Source organism: Netta rufina (assembly GCF_964035555.1).
Source record: "Netta rufina genome assembly, chromosome: 4".
Lineage (NCBI taxonomy): Eukaryota > Metazoa > Chordata > Aves > Anseriformes > Anatidae > Netta > Netta rufina.
Window position 1 is genome coordinate 8,241,220 of NC_140127.1, and position 20,761 is coordinate 8,261,980.

The window sequence follows — 20,761 nt, forward strand, 5'->3', positions numbered from 1 at the left end:
ATCATTCTGCATCTGAGAACAGGATGCCAGCAGGCACTTTATGAAATGCTGCTGAATGGCAATTTAGCCATCAATATTGCCTCAGTCTAGCTGGTTCAGAAAACCAGCAGCAGGATCTTTGCTTCTATCCTCGTGCGTGGCAAAAATATGATGGAAATAAGCACATCTTGATTTTTTTCATCAACAATGGGAAAGTAATTGAAAATGCCATTTTGTGTATGCTATATAGGATTCCATCTCAACGAGGCATTCACAAAGCCCTAGTGCTAAGCTTAGAGCCTTTTAAGGACTATGCCATTTTCCACCACATTGTTACAAGCACCACGGTTTATATGAACTGTGTTAACTGTTTAAATTCAGCTGATCTGGGAAAATATAAGGCATCTTCTAGAAATCAGAACCTTCTGAATTTCAGGGTAATTCAATAACTCTTCCCTCTTTAGGAAAAAAATAAATAAATAAATAAACAAATCAATTCAAACCATGTAATACAATTCTCAACAGACTCCCATTTATCCTCATACAAGTTAGGGCAGTATCCCTGCTACCATTTTGAGTACTCTGCTTATTCGGGGACAAAATATAAGCGCGGGAGCAGCTGCAGCCCAGGTCTCTTTGGCCTGCCCGCTGATGACTAACCTCCCTCTGAATGGACTACCCTTTTAAAAACGAGTGCTGATTCGGTTTCCATGCCAACTCTGTCAGTGAGCAGGAATTGTTACTCAAAACAAATAATGTTAAATAGTGTCTAGCCGCCTACCATTCCCCGGTGACTAATCAGAAAGCCTTCACCCCAGCCCTACCGAACCGTAGGTACGGTCCCTCCGCCACACAGCGCTGGCATCTTCTGGGCCTGAAAGGCAGCCAGCGCTGCCTCAGAGCTTCGCACCGACGTAGGAAGCCCCCTTCAGAAGCAAGCTGGCGGCTGCTGCACTTTGCCTCCTCCTCACTTGCCCACATATGGGATGGTGCAAAGGGAAGGAGGCAAGAGCTTCCCTTATGCTGCCTTTCTTTGCCTTTGAGGCGCAGAAGGTGTGCCATGGAGGCAGCAAAATCGCACTCCTGGAGCTGCTTCGCTTCTCAGCCAAAGCTGGGGCTTTCATCCCATTTCCATTTTTCATTCACCTATCCTTTTGTAGCCCAAGTTCCCATGCAGATAAAAGTACGGTGCTTCATTTTTTTAAGTTCTCAGTCTTTAGGTATTAAATTGTTTATCAGACAGTTGGTTTCTTTACTGACTAATACACATGTGGCCTTAGCTAGGCTACAGGCAGGAGCCTCATCACCCCTAAATGTGAGTGGAATTTGTCAGGTTACACCGCTGCAGGGTACTCAATGACCAACCACTGCAAAACTAACACTGTGCTTCACCTCCTCTTCCTTTTTCTTCACCCACCACCCTCTCTCGTATCTCTCTTCAGTTTTCGTCTACTGTGGCACTACCTCTCTTCCACCACACAGGTACCTCATCTCATCTTCCTGCATGCTAACACATGTAGCTTTGAAACCGCAGCAGCTGTTTATAGCAAGAGGACTATGAGAGAGATAGGTATCAAAAAAGCAGGGGTTCCCAGTGTCTGTGGAAGAAAACGCGTAGGTAAGAAATTCACCTTCACACCAGATTTTGTAGACTGTGGAGAAAGGCTTCTGTTATCAGAGACCTCACCCAGGCCTTGTTTCTCTCTTATAGCCTCTTCTACCTTACATATATGCCTGATAAATAACAAACCCCCACTTTAATTGTATTTGACTGGACAAAGAGATGAGTGCTCTATCTCAAATGTTTGTAATTTCTTCCACTCCTTGCCACATCAGAACCTGCAGGAGGCACCGGGAACGTCTCCCCCATCTTTTATTCCTACTCCCTCCTGGCTGCCTTCTGCTTACTTTTTCTGGGGGAAGTCTACCATTTTAATACTCCACAGTCACATACGATGCGCACCATGATGTATTTTGGGCAAAATCTTCAAACGTGACTGACTAAATGTTTCAATCCTTCAACTTTTCATGGTACTGAGCATGTACACATTTCACTGACATACACAGACTTTTAGCTTGAGACACGAAAAGTCAGCCAATGCTTGTGGCAGTGGTATGCCACATTACCTTTAAAATGTGAAACTGCCAGTCAGTAGATATGATTAAACACTGTAAGTAATTTAAAAATACAATACACAGAAATTAAATTAGAAAGTATATGCATAAAATGTGTTGTTAAAGCAAATTACAATAATGTTTGATTTTCTCTCAAGCCTACAATTCCAAACTTATTGCATCTTGACACATATCCCATCCCTCAGCCTGTGTAAAAGAAAACACATGCAGGAATACCGCAGGAACACTAGAACTCTAGCCACGAAGTCAGAAGGCCACAGAGACAGAGGGAAAAAGCACCTTTCAGGAAACACATTACGTGCTCATTTTGTATATTTCTGTCAAAGCCAGGGCTTTCTCCATTCTAAAAAGGGTTAATACCTTGAGAGACATATTTATCTTTGAAATCGGGAAGTATTGGATATATGCAAATACATCTTAAACAAATTCATAGGTTTTGTTCCTTTTTTTTCCCTTCTTTTGCTGTTCTGAAAAGAACAAACCTTACAGTTTGAGATGACAATGACAGGGATATTCAGAGTGAAAAGACTGCAGTGGTCCAGTGGGTTCCTACCATATAATTACACAAGGCTCCCGATTTCTGCAGTTTCACAGTTGCACTGAACCTGTCATTTAGGGCGGAAACTGCAGATGCTTTTCTTCCACGTACAAAACCCCCATTGTTTTCTTGTGATCATCTCTTGCTTACTTTTCCATCTCTTCCTCTGTTTCTGTAGAATCTGTTTCCAGTAGGCTTGTTACTGCACAGGCTGATCATATTCTCAGAGATAAAAACCCGTGGGATAAAACCAATGTAAGGAATCTTTTTGGCTGCGTGACAAGGAAATGTGAATAAGTAGATTTTGTCAATACGTGAGGTCACATGAAAGCTTACATTATCTGGGAAGATTTAAGGGGACCAGGACAGGATGGTAAAGGCAAAAATAAGGCTAGTAGTGATACATATGATACAGTTGCTCAGCAACCTGGTATCATGTCGTGAGTTTGTGAGGCATCAAATCAGCATTTTAACAGTAGGATGAACCATTTTGTCTATCCCAAGCACAGGGAGTCACTCATACTTACACCTGGCTTAAAGGACTGCTTTCAGAATAATTAGGGCAGAAAATCCTGAACCCCACAGCCTTTATACTTCATATCCTAACAACACAAACTGGTAAGTCAGGACGTGGAGTCTGGCAAGGGCTGTCAGACCCAACTGTCTGGCCCATTCCATCTCCTGTTGCATTTTGACTTCCCCTGAAAATTACTCCTGCACAAACACTCACAAAAATGGGGTGGATTAAATCCTGTAGTAACGTGTTACTTTTGGTGGCAACACATTATTACTACTACCTCTTGCACAGGCTTTTTTACAGAGAAAAATAGAAGATGACTAATGTAAGTAAATGCTTTAATATTCCATTCTGTTTCCGAGAGCTTTTCGGTGACTCATTTTCAATCACTAATTTGTTTTATACAAAATTACTGTTCCTTCATCTCATAAAAATCTGGTAGTTGATCAGCCTTGCTTTGGGTCAGGGCCACAGGAATGCTGGATATGCTACAAACAGTTTTACAGGGTAGCCAGTAGTATATCTGGGGATGCAGCTTTTGTGTACAAGAGCCAACTTGCTAATCTTACATTGAGTTCACAGCATCTTCATCCAAACCACAAAGTCAAGGTACACACAAAAAAAATAATCTTAAGACTGACATTAAAAAAAATTATTTAAAATGTTTCCGAAGAGTATTTAGATGGATAGCTTTTGTCTGCACAGTCTATTTTTCTGGATTTTGCGATCTTACCCAGTATAGAGATTTAAAAAGAAAAGAAAAAATCCTCCTTGAACGTATCATTAACATTTCCTCTATCTTTTGATTGACAGTCAGTATACTGTTGTGAGCACAGGTACTATTGGATTATACATGCAACTTGACAGACAAGGAATTCAAAATAAATAGGATGTACTGAACCAGAACGATCAGGAACTACAGACATACGTTCTGCAGACATTGTTCAGCCTGCAAAATCAGAGATGGATCTCCAGGCACAGAGAAACATGTCTTGGAAAGTTGAGGCATAGATGCTGTAGCCATGCTGGTTATATTGGCAGGCATCTCTTTTCACTTAGCATCTTTTGAGCAAGATGCTTTTGGCTGCACTGGTGCTCTTGGTGTGTAACCTTTCCAAGTGACAAGCTAGCACAGGGTTCCTCTTTGGTCCCACACCTTGAATACTGGATGCAGCTCTAGGCACCCCATGTTGTAAATGACACCCTGAAGAACTAGAAAAGGCACAGACATGGCTGAACAAAGGTAAGGAATGCCTCAAGAAATTAAACAGGCGAGAACTCTTCACCTTGAAAAAACAATGACTGAGGGTAAAAATGATTGAGATATATGGAATAAAGAATAGCCCTAAAACGATTAGAAGAAAGCTACTATTTACTACTTCTCCTAATGCAACAACTACAATATCAAAATGAAATCATCAAGTAACAAACTTAGAAAAGAAAGTATATTTTCACCCCAGTTGTATTTAAACTGTCAAACTGGAACTGTAAACAGACTCACTTAATTTATTCAATGAGAAAAATTTTATGTGGAAACTAAAACCCACCCATGGCTATTAATACTAAAATATGCACTAAACTTCTAGAGTAGGAAGTTCCTAACCTGCAGATTACTATAAACTGGGAGAATACCACTCTGCACTCACCCCATCCTGTCTCTGCCCTGCCCAGTGTTTTCCTAGATGTATGCTTCTGGGCCCTCCCTGTCAGAAATAGGACAAATTGGGTGCCCCCGCTTTCAGTCTGACCCACAGGGCTACAGGGGGGGCACATGGCATTCATGTGGTCACATCGTGCCTCGGTGCTCTAGTTCACCATGAAAAGAAATCTCCCAGATGTGCTTGGATGTTACTGGGCTGTTTGTTTGGACCCAGCATCCTGGAAAAGACTTCTTTTACCATAGCCAGTAAGGTAATTCCTCTGTTATTAACTGCATCTGCGGTGCTGAACGGGTCCTGAGGCTGACCCTGGCCCTAAAGCAGGTTAGCAGTTAAATCCATGAATCCACCTCCTAATCCAGGAGAAACTTTTGTTTGTTTAAAACAGAAATCCTCCTTGTTTGCCTCTGCCTTACCCTGTTCATAGAGGTGGGTTAAGGTTTTTTTCAACCAATTTTACTACTTCTAAGGAAATACTGATAGATCATTAATTGCAGGGCTCCCGCTGCAACCTGTTTTTAACTTAGGTATACTTGCTCTACTTTTCGAGCATAGTAGCTAATTTTAATAAGATTGCCTATTTTTGACAACAGTTCAACTGCTTCATTCTTAAACACTTTCTGAATCTTAGATATATACCATCTGGTCTTAGAGACTTGTTACTCTTTCATTTATCCATTTGCTTCAGCATCTGTTCTTCTGACACCTCAATCTCTCAAAGAGCCTCATTTTTATTACCTGAAAATACTGACACACTATGGCTCATTGCCACCTGAGCAGTAATCTACCTAATTATTTTTGGTAATTATCAGGTCAGCCTATACACGCTAACAGCTACTTAGTTTGTATTCAAAACCAGCATCATCTAGTAACCAGTTCACTTCAAGTTTCTTACCAATGCAGATTATTCACTTTGCTGCAGTTTTATGCAAAAAGGGCATTTTGTTTTGTTATTCACCCCTGAACTCCCTCAGTAAAATGCCTGAAAAGATGCAAGAAACGTACACCTTTGCACCTAAGTAGAATTAAAAGCATCAACCCTTGTAATTAATACAATCTCATATCTTTAAAACATATTTACACTACTGCAAGGTACATTGATCTGTAGCTGCTGTAATTGGTTTCTACATGTTAGCAATCCTTTCCTTATTACTTAGTCCTGAGTTACAAAGGCAAGACAACAAGAATGACATTTCAGAAGATTTTGCAGGATCTTGGAAGATTATTGTCCCTTCCTAAGGAAAATGTGATACAGATTTGGGTATTTCTATACTTCAAAATGAAATACTAAAGATTTGGAGTTATCTTAAGGTCCAAAGAAACTGATCAAAATTCTATGAAATCTACATAACAATTCTTACTGGTTTGCAGGGGGTATAAAACATGAAAACCCTTAAAGGTCATGTTTAAAACATTGTCTAAAAGAAGGATGAAATAGATCTTTTCACAAATAAAAAAGAAATACATTGTTTGATACAGAGAATCTGTACTAAAATTTCATTTAAAAGTCAGCTGATGTTAGAAAAAATGATTTCAACTAGCAAAGACATGGTTCTCAGTTTATGGAAAGATCTTTTCTGGTACTTTATTACTAGGAGTAGAACATAAAACAATATACAGTATGGCTACTATTCTTTAAAGAAAATATGTTTAATTGACAAATAACTGCACATTTTATTTTCATATAGTTTGTTGTTTCCAGGTGCCTGATATTCACTGAGCCACACAACCAAAACCCAGGAGACATGCAGGGCAAGAACGTAAAATACTAATTAGGACCTTTGCGAGACAAAAGCCTTTTAAATTCTCACTGGATCCTTAGTAAGCAAGAAACACACATCATCATCTACAAGCAAAACTGAATCCCTTCAGTGAATTGATTCAATGCTCTGTTATAAAAGTGGTAATAAAACAGGTAAGATGCCTGCTTTATCCTAAATGATGTGCTTTATCTACATCAGTCAAAATTACACATAAAATTTAATATCTGGTTTTCCTCTACGTCCTCAGGCTTAATTCTCGTATGTTCATATGACTCTTTATAAATATGTTAGTTTCATAAATTCATGTGTATCACAGTTCATTTCTTCAGACACCCTACTGAATTGGAGCTCTTACCCTTTTTCCCTTTTTAAAAAGTTTTTTAAAGACAATCCTTAAGTGATTTCTCTCCCCAGATTACTATTCAGTGCACTTGTGTTTCTGGAAAGCAGCATCAGAATTTCGAATCCAGAGGAAAATCAAAATTCATTGCAGTACTTTTCCCATTTGGAGAAACAGGCAAAAGCAGGGCAGGGCACCTGCCCTGTGTGCTTCCATAACAGAAATGTCCTTGAACACTTCAGCTACTGTCAGCAATAACATTTTTTTTTTTTTTTAAGAGATGCTAGACAGTCTAAAGAATAACTTGTAGCATCTTAGGAATTTATTTAGTTCTTGTCTGCCCACTTAGTTCACAAAAGGCCTGTTTCTGTTAGCAGCTCGATTCTGACTTTTTAGCCCAACTGTGGCAATGAATTGCTGTGTTTGTGGCCTCCCACACCAGCTCCCAAGAACAGCTGAAATGATGCAATTCCCATGTTGTCAACTGTCATAATATTATCACGTGTCAGCTGGTATTTCTCCAAAGGCATTGCTCTCAGTCTCATATACCTGAGAATATCAAGTTCAGCATCTCAAAATACATTTTTCACCACTCAGGTTTGAAAGAAAATAAACAAACAAACAAACAAACAAATAATATATATATAAATTGACTATTAAGTAACCCAAAAAATGACTTTTTACACCAATCTCATTCCCCCAGTTTTGCTCATAATTTGCCATTTTCAGGTTCTGTTATGTGGGCACAGTTACAATCATACTTGTCACAATATCCTTAAGCGTCGGTTAGATTTAAACAAATGCTACCATTACTAGTGCAATCCCCAAAATAAATAAAACAGATAGCTGTGCAAAAAATTCATACAGTCCATAAGATTTCCATAATTCCTTCATCTTATAGATGTGTATATACAAAGCCTTATATAGTGCATATATACACTACTGCAAACAAAAAAATTATTAGGTTGCAAAGAAATATTAAAAACAAAAAAAGTTCCAAAATACAATCACCCCATGTACATTTGACCCTGGAAAATATTTGCCATATGACATACAATACAATATCATACCAAGATGTATGCATGAATATTTTTTGCCGTATTTCTTTTCCATACCAAGATGTACATATGATGAATATTGTTTTTTGCAGTATCTCTTTTAGGATAAATGTTCTGTCAGAGAACAACAATTTAATGTCTTGGTGTATCCTCCCTCATGTGAATCTAGCCAAACACTACTCAAAAATCCTTCTCTAAAAGATTACTTCCTTCCTCATTAGCAATTACAAAGTTAGCATCATTACATTATGTCACAGTGCTTCAAAGATATTAATGTTCTTGTTTTCAGAGAGTATTTATAAGGGAAGATGGAATCAATATACCACTTGAGTGATGAGCAAACTGAAACAGAGAAAATTTAAAAAGCTCTTCCTGAAGAGTCAAGTTCAGCCATATTGCAAATGACTGAAACAATCCTGCAAATAAAGTGTAACCCAAATAATAATCAACTTCATCATTCCCTATGATACATTACATAGAAATAAACAGCCACACAGAAAAGGAAAGCTTACGTGTACATGCATGCACATGCACACACGCAGAAAGGCCATCTTCTCTTTACTGGTTCTTCTTTCCACTCATGTTTACATAATTGTTGGTTTATTTTGTTCTTTTGTCTCCTCTCCTGCTGCACAAGACACTTTCTGCTTGAAGCGTTTTTAATCTAGCAACCAAGAGAGACTTTGTCAAGTCAAGATAGCAAGAAGAGAGAACAGGTGATAGAATAAAAGTCATCTACAAAAATAGTACTGTCTAGAAACTGAGTATTTAAATCTTAGTCATTACTCAGCTTGATCTTTCCTTTGGGGTGCTATTGCACCTATGCGACTGCACATAACCTTTTCTGCTTGCACCTACACTAAAAGTTTTGATCCTAATATGACTCCAGTTAACTGACTAGAGATGGCAAATGCTACTAATCACATCAAAAATAGTAAGAGGAAAACACTTTCCAAAAAATGTTTTTGAATTTTCCTTTAAATTATTTCCCTGACATACTAGAACAAACTGTCCTTTTTTTTTTTTTTTTTTTTTAAATAATTTAATGGGGCTCCCAATTCTCTATACGTTTTCCAAGTTTTGTACAAAATATTGCTTGCTAAATGATACTGGGTTTCTCCGACATTCAAGTTATACACAGAACTTAGGCTTCAATAAAAATATATACGTAAATAACTAAATGAAAATCAAGCAGTACAAGGTGGAAGATACAAAGTTTCAGTACTGAAGAAGCTAAAAACTCTTTTGGACCACAACGGGCTCTAGATCTAGTCTTTGGCCTACACTATGCAAGTGGGTATACATAAATCAGACAATATAAGCACACAGTACAATATCTGTCATAACTGTATTTATGTTATCAGTTTGAGTTATTGAACAAATACAGGATCTGAGTCTCTGCAAAGCCCCCAGGCTCATCTTTCCCTGGTCACAGAGAGAATTCTGCCTGAATAAGATACTCAGGCTCAAAATTAGTACGGCTAACTCTAATTGTATGTCGCATTAGTGTTCCTCCTGAAGCCTCAGATACTGTAATAAGTCAGATGTTATGAAACAGTAATCTGTAACACAGCACGTTTCTGGCTATCACGGATTCCCTGAAAGCCTTGAAAATGGAAACGAAGCACTTAAAAGGCAAATGATGAGTCCACGGTGTGTTAAGAGATTTTGTTTCTTGCTTCTTAAGCTGTCTGGTTTGAAAATCATCCTGTGATTTACCAGAGACTATGGAGACTTTCAGTTTGCTGGAATTTCTTACTGACAATGAAGCCACGATGATGGGAGAATAGGGGGATTCACAGACATTCACGTGGTTTTCTATATTCAGCAGAGTCTTTAAATAGAAATATGACATCACTACCTGATATGGTACCTGATGTGAGAAACCAAGATATTTTTTTTTTTTTTATATTTATATATTTTTGTTATCTCTTACAAAAATATGAACTTTGCCTGTTTATTAAAAAATCTTGTTTCTAAATTCTGGTTTTAACACAATCACTGTGTAAATAAAAACACCTTTTCAAAGTTCACTAACAAATTGTAATATTTAAATTATCAAACACCTCCAAAATTAGAACAGGAAAAATTTATGCATTTTCTTTTTAAGTTTCCTACCTTTTAATTGGCATCAGCTTTAGAAATTACAAAAGCCTCTCACATCTCTTTTCTTACCCACCTTCCAGATAGCCTCTGAAGCTGTCAACCAACATATCTGCATTAAGGGAAAGTATATGTGTATTTCTGCATACTAGGAAAAAATATTAAGCTTTCTGACACATTTTATGCAAGCTTTTCAAATATAGTAAGCTAAGAAAGAAAATCTCAGCCCTTGTCCTGTTGAGTGTTAACAAAATTCCATCTGGTCACTTAGGAGCTGTGCCAACATTACCACACAAAGAGCCCTTGAGCCGTTCAAATGTTCAAGAGTCATTTGACAGCTTTTTTATTTATTCCCTCCTTTTTTTTCTTTTTTTTTTTTTTGTCAGATACGCACCTAATAGTGTACAGATGGCTAGGTTGTAACAAGTTTACTTGCATGTAAACTTGAAACTACCCTTGAAAGTAAACTGCGGAGTTCCTGCTTTGGGTTGTTGCTTGGTTTTATGTAATTTTTTTCTAACATTTAGGATTGTTCAGTCTACTGCTGCTCTGATTTCCTTCTTAGGCAAATCAGAAGTGAAGACCTGGTGCACGGTTGTTCTAAAAATGCAACCATAGCAAGACTCTGCTCAGCCTCCTCAAGGCCAGGAGCATGGGAGTACGTAGCGTGAAATCATGTTCCAGTACACAGTAAATTAAAGAAATGTCCTGTGACAAATATCTTCACGGGGGAAACATCTCAAGAACCACTCTGAATGGTGAGAGAGAGATTTCAGCAACAGATGGGTCCTACACTCAATATGTATTAAGTACATATCTTTCAGTGCCAAAATCAGTTATAGATTTATTCCTTAATCGTTGTGCTAAAATATGTATATTTAATAGTGAAAAGATATTCTACATTGTAACCTGCATTCAAATTTACTTTGGAAAAACAGAATGGGCTTGCCAAAAGAAAAAAGGGCAAATAAACAGAAGCTACATGATCTAGCATCAAAGTTAGCCTGGCTTAGCCTCCAAGGTCCCTACAATCTGCTTTTTCATGCGATGCTCCGAGTCTATCTGATGAGGTTGTGTACATCACAAATACACAGCACTGTAAAATAATCACAGTAATAGCTAAATCTTCAAGGATTCAACACGTTGCAGGAGTGGCAGATGTAATTTAGGCAATCCACTTCTGCATTGTATTGAGTCAGAAGACAGGTAAAACAACGCTCAGTGCTCCATCAGACCCTCAGCTAGAAGATCACTGGTCTGGGATGTGAGAAGTACAAAGTGAGACAAAAAAGCTATTTCAGGTATAACTCGTGATTGAGTAACTTTCCTTCCTCACTCCTAGCCTTTAACACCTTTTAACTGAATCAAGCATAAACTCTTTAAATCAATGGGATTAGTTTATATCTTCAATCTCTGTAGGATAAGGCGACGGATAAGGGCCTGATTCTGTCACTACTTACAGGTGAGGAACTTCGTTCTTCCTAGAGTATTTTTGTTGTCCTCCACAAATGCATAAACAGTTGGAGATCCTAAAGTGCAACATGATATGAAAGGGAATAAGACTGTAAAAGTATCAACTATTTTTATTGTCGTTTTCATTAATTTGTGACCAATTAAAAAAACATAGTTTTGGAAAGGATTTGGAGAAGATCTTCACCTTGACGTTCTTTTCAACTCTTGGCCATATTAGACTTTATTAGTCTTCTAATTAGACTCTTAATTAGTCTTCTTCAGAGCTGTAAGATATATGGTTAGGATCCATAGAGATAAAGAAAATAAAACAGGTCCAAGAAGTGGAAAAAGAGTGTCTCATCTAGGAAAAGCTCTGAGGCTTTAAGAAAAGGCTATAAAATACCTCCTGACAGGGCACAGTGATGGTTCTACATATTCCATAATTACTCACTTGGTGCTACATTTTTAAAGATACCTTGGCAACTTAAGATGAAGTTGTCACTGAAAATGAACAATTAATGTAACCTGCTTTGGTATTCCTGGTCTAAAATCTTCAATTTTTATCCATTAATAACTTTTCTTTGTTTTGTTACTGTCTTTTTGCATGTGATTATGGGATATATAAATTGTTGTACTTGCCTGCAAATGCACAGCATTCTAGAAGGAAGCCTGGACCCTGAGCGCTGCCCTAAATGGTTAAGTCCTTTAAAAACTCTTAAAATACATAGAGTTGTATTTCCTAGCCATTTTCCAAGCTTTGTTTTGCCTGATGGATTTTCAAGCAGCTGGCTTTAAATTCAAGGTAGATCAGAGCATTCCAGCCAAGCATTTCTCCCTGCTCCAGTTATTGATCTGAGTTTCTCCCTGGCAGTTGCTATTGTGGTATCCTGTGCTGATACAATTCCCTTTGCATGTTAGCTCTGTGAGAAACCTCTCTGATGCCTGAAGCAGAATCTAACACTAGACATTGAAAGACCCTGGGCTTGCACTTCAACAAAACCTCAATGAAGAGAGTAAGTATTTACCCTGACAAAATTATAAAGGCCTCATTATATTCTATTCTTTTACATTTTATACAGCCACATAAATATAATAGATATATATATATATCACTGGTAAAATAAAGCCTAAAACAAATAAAGAATGTCATAAATGAAATTAGTTTAACTGTTCCAAACTAAAAAGACAGTAAGACGATAATTTCCTTATGCAGCCACACTCCTGCAAATTTCACTTTCCTAAAACCAACTGATCTACTGCAGTTGTCCCTGTGCTATTTTTTTTTTTACTTCTTACTGAAACATGCAGAGTTCTCCCAGTTTTCTATCTCAGTAGAAGGCTGAGTTGCAGCCTCTGCATCTTGTCAGATTAAGGGACTTTACAAAGATGTCAAAAAAGGCACATATTCCTTAGATTTAAGTCCTAATGGTGGCTTATACTGCTCTCCAGAGAATGTTCTTCATTTGCTTTTCATTTGTTTTTACTTATTTTTTTCCCAAATTTACCAAAAAAATCACTATTTTTAATAACAAGCTATATGATAATTACAAACTATGTATGAAAGCTTTCAGCACTGAAAATACACTGCATTTGATGAATACAGGCAAACAAAATCATAATAGAAATGACCTTCAATCTGTTCTATTGTTCTGCTTTCTGGGAAGGTTTGTTAGAAAGAGATAGGTGACTAATAGGTGACTCTAAAAGCCTTTATTTACAACTTCTGTTTCAAGTGGTGGTAACTGCTTATCTGCATGTATTTTCCTACCAAGTTACTCTTGGTAAAACATTTTTGTCCCAAGAAAGAAAGGGACACAAGAATAACCTTTCCTCATGAAACCACCATTGTTAAACCCTGTGATTCAAAAATTTCCTTTAGCCACAGAAGGGTTGATAAATTGTGACAGCTTCCTCATGCCTGGGAGAAAAAGGATTTAAATATTTTCTAATGTCAGTGAAGGATACAAAGGAAAGCAAGTCCTGAAAAGCACTGGTTCTTGGCTGGTGAGATTGTCTGCTGCTGCAAGTCCTTCAAATTAGCAGTTTATCTAATGTTTACAATTCTTAGGTTTTGATATCATTCATCTGGAAGCTTTTAGGGGCAAAACGTACTCCAGAGTTTGTTTTTAAAGGTATCGTGTATTGCCTTAAACCTGGTGCTACTGAGATCTGTAGACATCTGTGGTTAATCCCTCTAGTGATAAATATTTATCTATTAATAACGTTATTTGTTCTCACTTAGGAATGGATAGGAATGACAGCATCAGTAAAAACACTGCACTGATAGGATCAGCTCAGATGCTCTCCAGAGGAAAAGGATTCAACTGGGTTTTCATGTTGCTGCTGACACAAACCTGCAGTCTAATGAGAAGGCAAAATTTAAATGGTGCACAAAATGCTTAACATAGCCCCATTTAAAAGAAACATTTCCACAAAACCCACTAGTATTCTGCATGATTACTGTAGTTGTAAGTGATCATTAACCTTTGCACGACATTTAGGAGCTTTACTTAGTAAAAATTATACAACAGTGACAGAGCAGTAAACATGACACTATTGTATTGGAGGCAGCACATTACAGCATGTATGCACAGCTGGGTAAATCATCATCCAAATGTTATTGGCCTCAAGTATTACTTCAAACCATTCTGATGAATATTTGAATGAGTAAGAAGATGCAATATGTATCCACTGAAAATATGGTTTCAGAGCAAGACAATCTGACAGTGCAAATCAGGAAAAAAAAATCTGAAAGGAATCGCTATTTTATGTCTTAAATCTCATGACTCTCAATTAGGCTATTCATTTCCCAGTCTGCGATCAGCTGTGGTCAGACAACAGCCCAAAAATAAGTGAAACGCTCCAAAAACACATGTATTTATAGGAAGCTGAATAAGAAAAGGCCACTGAGTTTTTCCCCAGATAAATATATTCTTAAAAGACAAAAGATGCTACTGCAAAATGCCACTTTGTTAAATTGCAAGTCATTTGTTTCCCCCACAAGCAAGACCTCAGTGTATTGCAGAGAAGTGGAGGAGTTCTTTGCTCTCACTGCTTGATAACCATCCCTCAGACCATGCGGAGAGTCACACTGACAGCACCTGAAGGGAGCGTGCGATCTGCAGGCCTCGGGAAGGAAGGGCCGAGCCTGAAGGAGATGGAAAGGACAGACAAGTCCTTGGGATATGTTTCACAAGGGATGCAAAGCTCTTTTTGCAAAGTTATCAACGTTAGCACCTCCAAATCAAGAACATCCAGTATACCTCCAAAGACATTTATTCTTCTGATGACCAAGCAGATCTTGACTGACCCTTAAACCACAGTCCCAACAAAACAAAAATCAGTTTTATGCACAGACATGGCTCTAGGAAGCGAACCTCCAATGGTCCCATTCATCTGTCACCAAATTCTGGAGAAATTTAACCTTTGTTCCCTTTGGAGTTGCACATGTGTTTGGCTTCAGCCCAAACCCACAGCTCTCAGGCAGCTCAGTAACCGAATCCATGCATCAGCCTGATGGGGATCTCCGAGGGACTGAGTCCTCTTGGCCTTTCCTAAAAAGTGCCTGGGCACACGGGCAGCACAGGAAGCCTTGGGGAAAGCACTCGTGGTCAACAGAAAGCTGATGGCAAAAAAATGGAAGCACCTTTTACGCATTGGCTGAAACACTAAAATAAACTGTCTTCAATCCTCTGCCTGAAGTGATTTAAACACAACTTCCCAGAAGCATACCAAGATCCTGTTTCTTTCATGGTTGAGCTTCAAGTTCAGAAGGAAAGGACTGAACTACTCTTCCCTGTGTAAATGTGTAAACCAAAAGACTACCAAGGTTGGCAGCCCATCCCAAGATCCCAAGGAAGGTGAATCCTCCATTCACATTTGAAAAGGAGGAGTAACAAAGGCTCAGGCTTTCATAGAAAGGGTGCAGGCACCTACCTATCAGAAATAATTCCGTGCCCTTGGCTTAAGGAGGAAATTGTGCTGAACAGAAAATAGCATGCATGTTAATTATGGGTGGCTTCCCGCTGAGCTTGGTAGTTGATCCTGCTCTGAACTCCGCAGGCACTGCTTAGAGAGGCAAAGCACCTGCCTCAGATCTCTGAATGCCACAAAGGGAACTGACACCTAAAATCCAGAGGATATGCGTAGTGCAGTCCATCCCTAACCACAAGCCTACAGAAAAACTACTGCAGTGTTTCCAAATATCCCTCTTATTTATTTTATGCCACTTTCAAGGACTGCCTCAGAGCGCTGCACCCCTGCTAGATGCAGCTGTGCTGTTGGATTGGCCTTAACCACCCAACACCGACCGAGCTACTGATCGACTGCCAACCCTTCTGCCACTAGGGCTGAGAGATGCTGTGCTACTTCAGAAGGCAGAGATGCAGAGAACAGAAGTCAAAACCCAGCAAGACTGAGAGGCAGAGGTGATTTCCTGACCAGCTCCTGCGTGTCACTGGGATTGGTGCAGTCTTTAGCATAACTCAGTGCACTGAGGAGTTATTTATGGACTGCTCCACAGTCAAGAGACATTTAAGAACCTTTGCAAGTCAGTCAATTGTCTGAAAACCTCCAACAATGTGCCCTAGCCCCTCCTCCCGTAGGCATCTTGCAGCAAGATTAAGGAACAGCACAGACTTCTCTCCAGCATATGCTTACAGTGCTTGTGCTGAGGAAATTCCTCTTGGTCAGCACATATAACCCCCACAGATGCCAGCCACTGCTGGAACAGAGAGACCACAGCTGAGGGAAGTATCTCTCCTATTAAGATTTCCAGTTATGTTTCTCTGATTTTTCTTTTGGTTAACTATTATTGTTCCTTTGAAAGTAGAAAAAAAAAAAAAAAAGAAAAAAAAAGAAAGTGGAGAGAAAAAGAGTAGTTCAGAAGTCATCACATTATGGGAGGAAAGCTTAGACCCAAATCATGGAGTAAATGTGTGGATTATACACATGCCAAAAGCTGCTGCTGTCATTTTAACTACCGTTCACATGCTGAGGTCTTAATGAAATGAGAGGAAAAGGCCAGGATGTGTCTGTATCGGCAGGCATAAATCAGCGCAGCTTTGTTGCTCGCTGTATTCCATTTACTTCCAGAAGCTGCATATAATAATAATAAAAAAATTAAGCATTATCAGTTTTAATATCCTTCCTCTCTATTTTATTAACACTCAAAAGCCTCATATAGAAAGTTATTGAGGTAATATTAATTAATACAGCCAGCAGTTGATCCTTACAGCAATATTTATCAGGAAAATTGCTAATCTTTCAGCTATAAGCACAAGATAAAGTGACTCTTCTTTCTCCTTCCTCCTTTCACACTTAAATATGCACTTAGGCACAATGAGCAGTAGTTTGGTAGTTGCTGGTAATTTTAAATCCCCCCTAAATGTTGCAGACAACACGGCATTCACAGCTCCTTCTATGTCTCATTTGGCCTTCTCAGACCAAGCACTCCCCTATTCTCTGTCAGCACTTTCCAGCTGTAATCTCAGCTTGACTGCTCCAAGCAGAAAATTACATGAAGGCCCAGAAAGAGCGGACTGACAAACTCTACCAGCACCACAAAATCCACACTGTCCTAGGGAAAGCACATCTGTGCACTGACACCCTTTTATACTGAAGCTCGTCTTGCCCGTGAGTAGAATGCACCACGATAATCCCTTGAAACAGTGCAGTTACGTCCCATTACAGATGGATTAGATGCCACTGCCAAAAGGAATTATTCTCTCAAACAGCTGAGCAGAAGCTCTGATTGTCCTATGTTCAAGTCTACACTATCAGTGCTGTAGAGGAATAATAACAGTGGTAGATGCTAACAGACCCAACAGTTTCCCAAGAATTGCTCCTGCGAGTCAGTCTTCTCTACACTTCTCCTCAGAAATTCCTCCTGGAATTTCATTTAGACTACAGCTGAGAATCCATATTTCATCATCAGCGTAATTCTACAGAATTAATTCTGTTGGGTGTCTACAAATTAAGGTTTGCCATCCTCTACTCACTTGAATTAAATGATTACCAGTAATACAAGTTCGCGTGCAACTGCAGATGCTAGTCTAACAAACTCCCAGACATTTGTTCAAGTATGCAATCATTTTTTAGTTATCCTAGAGCCACAGATATGAAGTGTTTATCATTGCTTTACTTAGTATCAAGAAATCAAATGCGAGTTTGCACAGCTCTATACGGATTGGTCAAACTGCAGATTTCGCATGTGGATTTTTTGTTTGAAACCAGTATAGTGTGAAGGTAGATACGCATTTGAACAGCTGTAGTATTTTGCAGACGATGCTAAATTTGGGCGATCAGCTGGCACATCACATAGCACTCCACAGCCCCCTTCAGAAACTTGGGGACTGGATGAGGAGAAGTCTCCTGAAGTTCATCAAGGGTAAGCACCGAGTTCTGCAGCTAAGGCAGAACAACCCCAAGCATCAGTACAGGCGGGGATCTGATGGGCTGAGGAACAGCCCAGCTGAAAAGACCCAGGGGGTTACAGAGGAAGCCAAGAAAAACATGAGTCAGTCACTAGCACACTGTTAATGAAAAAATAAAATAAGTAAAAGAAATAAATATATGTACATATTGGCTATTTTAGGAGTGTGGCCAGCAGACCAAGGTTCTACTTGATGCCTGGTGAAGATCTCCATGTCCCAGAGCTCTTTCTCTGGATCTGGGTGTCCCAGGTCAACAGTGATACTGAGAAACTGGAGAAAGTCTAGGACAGGGCTCCCAAAAAGAACCTGTGCTTAGAGGACATGACCTAGACTTCCTCAGTGTGGCAAAGAGGAGGTTAAGTGGCTACTGAATAGTGCAGCTACCTAAATAGAAGTTATAAAGACCACGGAGGCCTCAAGATGCACCTAGACAAAGACGCAGTTGACCTGTTTCTAGTGCTGGCAACTGCACTGCTTCAAAATCCTTCCAGATGACAGCTCTTGTTTCCTCCTATGAGTTCGTGAATCTATTCAAATTGCAGCTCAAACACCTTCACTGTTTCTACTACAGGCTTCCAAGTATACTGTAACAGTGCTTCCAAGTAGGACATCCTTATTATAGGTTAAGTCTGTCTTGCTATGTGACAGAAATGTACTGCTCGGTCTCGTTAAAAATCAGCAGAGCACAGCTTGGAAAAATCCTGATCTGACTATTCCTGCTGCCTGAACTCTTAGGTAACAGATCTTTTTTTTCCCCTCCTTTCCAAACAGATATACAACTTTTAGTTCTACAATTCTGGGCTCGAGATGGAAAATCCTCCATCGTGGATAAGAGAGGACTCCTGTGTATGTATAAAATTGTTTCATTTCTCTTACTAACATATAGTTGATTTTATTCTGAGATTCTTATCTTGCTTTACTCAGCAGTGTGTGTATTTTTTTTTTTTTACTGTGAACAGAGTTCCTGCAAATAAGACAGGCAGTAGGACTGTAAAATACCATGGAAGTTAGGTCTTACTACTCAGACAAAGAAACTTATTAACTAGGAGGCAAAATGATCTTGATTTGGTAAATCCTTCATTTTATTCCAGAAGGATCTGAGCGTACCATTGATGAACAGAGAAAGTGGACTCCTTTTCACTGTAGTCTTCAGTTGTGAAAGCAAACAAAAAGAGCTGGAATTAGGCTTGCTTATTGTAGCAAGATTTAAATACTTGGCAAAGATTATGATTTCTAGATCTTAAGAGAAAAAAAAAATGAAAATGTGATTTCTGATTTTTTTAAAAAACGACAAAATTTGTGAGATGACAGCATGCATGACACAAATGGAACATGATTACCACAGCTGGAATTTTGTAAACTATTTTCTAGTCAAACTACAAAAATACATTAACTCTATTAAAACAAGCTGATAGGAACTTTGCAGCCTATTAATAGTTAGGAGGTGATATGTAGATAATGAAATAAATATCAAAATGACCAGAAACCTTATGTTTTGAGGTAATTAAGGAGCTGCAGACTGCACACAGGCCTTCAAGCCTGAAAATGCTGCTTTTATTCTACTTGTCTTTCTGACAACTTTTGTACCTTGATACATCTCGTAATGGTGCACCACCACATTAGATAACCATGTTTTGGGAGCAAATGTTTTCAGAAATAGTGAATCAACATCTCTTTTGCACACCCCGCCTTTCATTTGCTAGGCTACTTGTTTACTTTCACATTTCAGAGTTTACGGTAGAAAACAATTACCCAGGTTTCACTTATTTCCTGTTTCCTTGTCTGAGTCAATAGCAGTCTTCCGCCGTCCATTCACTTGTAAATCTGCATGAGAATAGCAGTAGAGAGGAAGAAATCCTTTTTTACAATCTACTCTTTTGCTTGCTTTCACTTTTTTTAAAGAAATGGATTGGATGGAAGGTGCTAAATTTGAATTTGGTTTTACTTCCCTGCTTCACTTTTCCTTTAATTGAACGCAGTATTGTCTTTAATCTCTCATTTAAAAGGCTATTTTGATGAATTAATGTTTATAAATCCCTCTGAAGAGGACTTTTTCAATGATAGAGCTCAATACTGTTATCTTTTCAGTCACCGTTGGTCACCTGTGACTAGCACATCTACCTTTTCTCTCTAATGCATGAAAAGTCAGATTTCCTCAGACCAGAGTCTGACACCACGATACACCGGAGTGGCTGTAGTCTTTGGTGAATACAACCTCTAATTCCCTGGTGCTGCAAATTCTCCAGCACGCCGAACATCTGCAGCTTTTTTTGGCTTCTACAGTTGTGAGTCACTGCAGCCCTCAAAACCGTATGCAGATCTTAAAACCAGTAACTCTACTAAACCAGGATGAGTATTTAAAAACAAGACTTCTTCAAGTCATCTCAGATATGAAGGCACCATGGGCATCATTTTATTACCTATCATTTTATTGCTCATTATCCTATGGTCATTTATGCCCGGGCAGAACATAAAAGCTACAATTTGGGCCCAATTACCATCTTCAATCAAATTTGCAGTCACTTTATGCATAATGCAGGGCAATGGGGAACTGAGGCCATAATCTGACTACACAGAGGCTTCAGCAGCAAAGCTGGTTTCAACAGATTACCTTTTCTAAAAGCTCTGCAACCAGGTCAGCTGAAGCACTGCAATCCAGCATCATTTAAATCAACACGCACTTCAAGCTGTCATTTGATGGAGTTTGCTGTATCACAGTTAAAGATGTCATGTCTCAGCACTGAAAAAAAAAACAACAACTTTTCTTCCATTGAATTAATGCC

The 20,761-nt window shown here is 38.8% G+C and overlaps 1 protein-coding gene across 3 annotated transcripts in view; it reads right to left on the reverse strand.

Annotated features, from left to right (window-relative positions):
• The window catches only part of RAP1GDS1 (Rap1 GTPase-GDP dissociation stimulator 1), a 94,894-nt gene that overhangs the window by 63,485 nt on the left and 10,648 nt on the right, over positions 1–20,761 (reverse strand). The gene's annotated exons all lie outside the window — the stretch shown is intronic.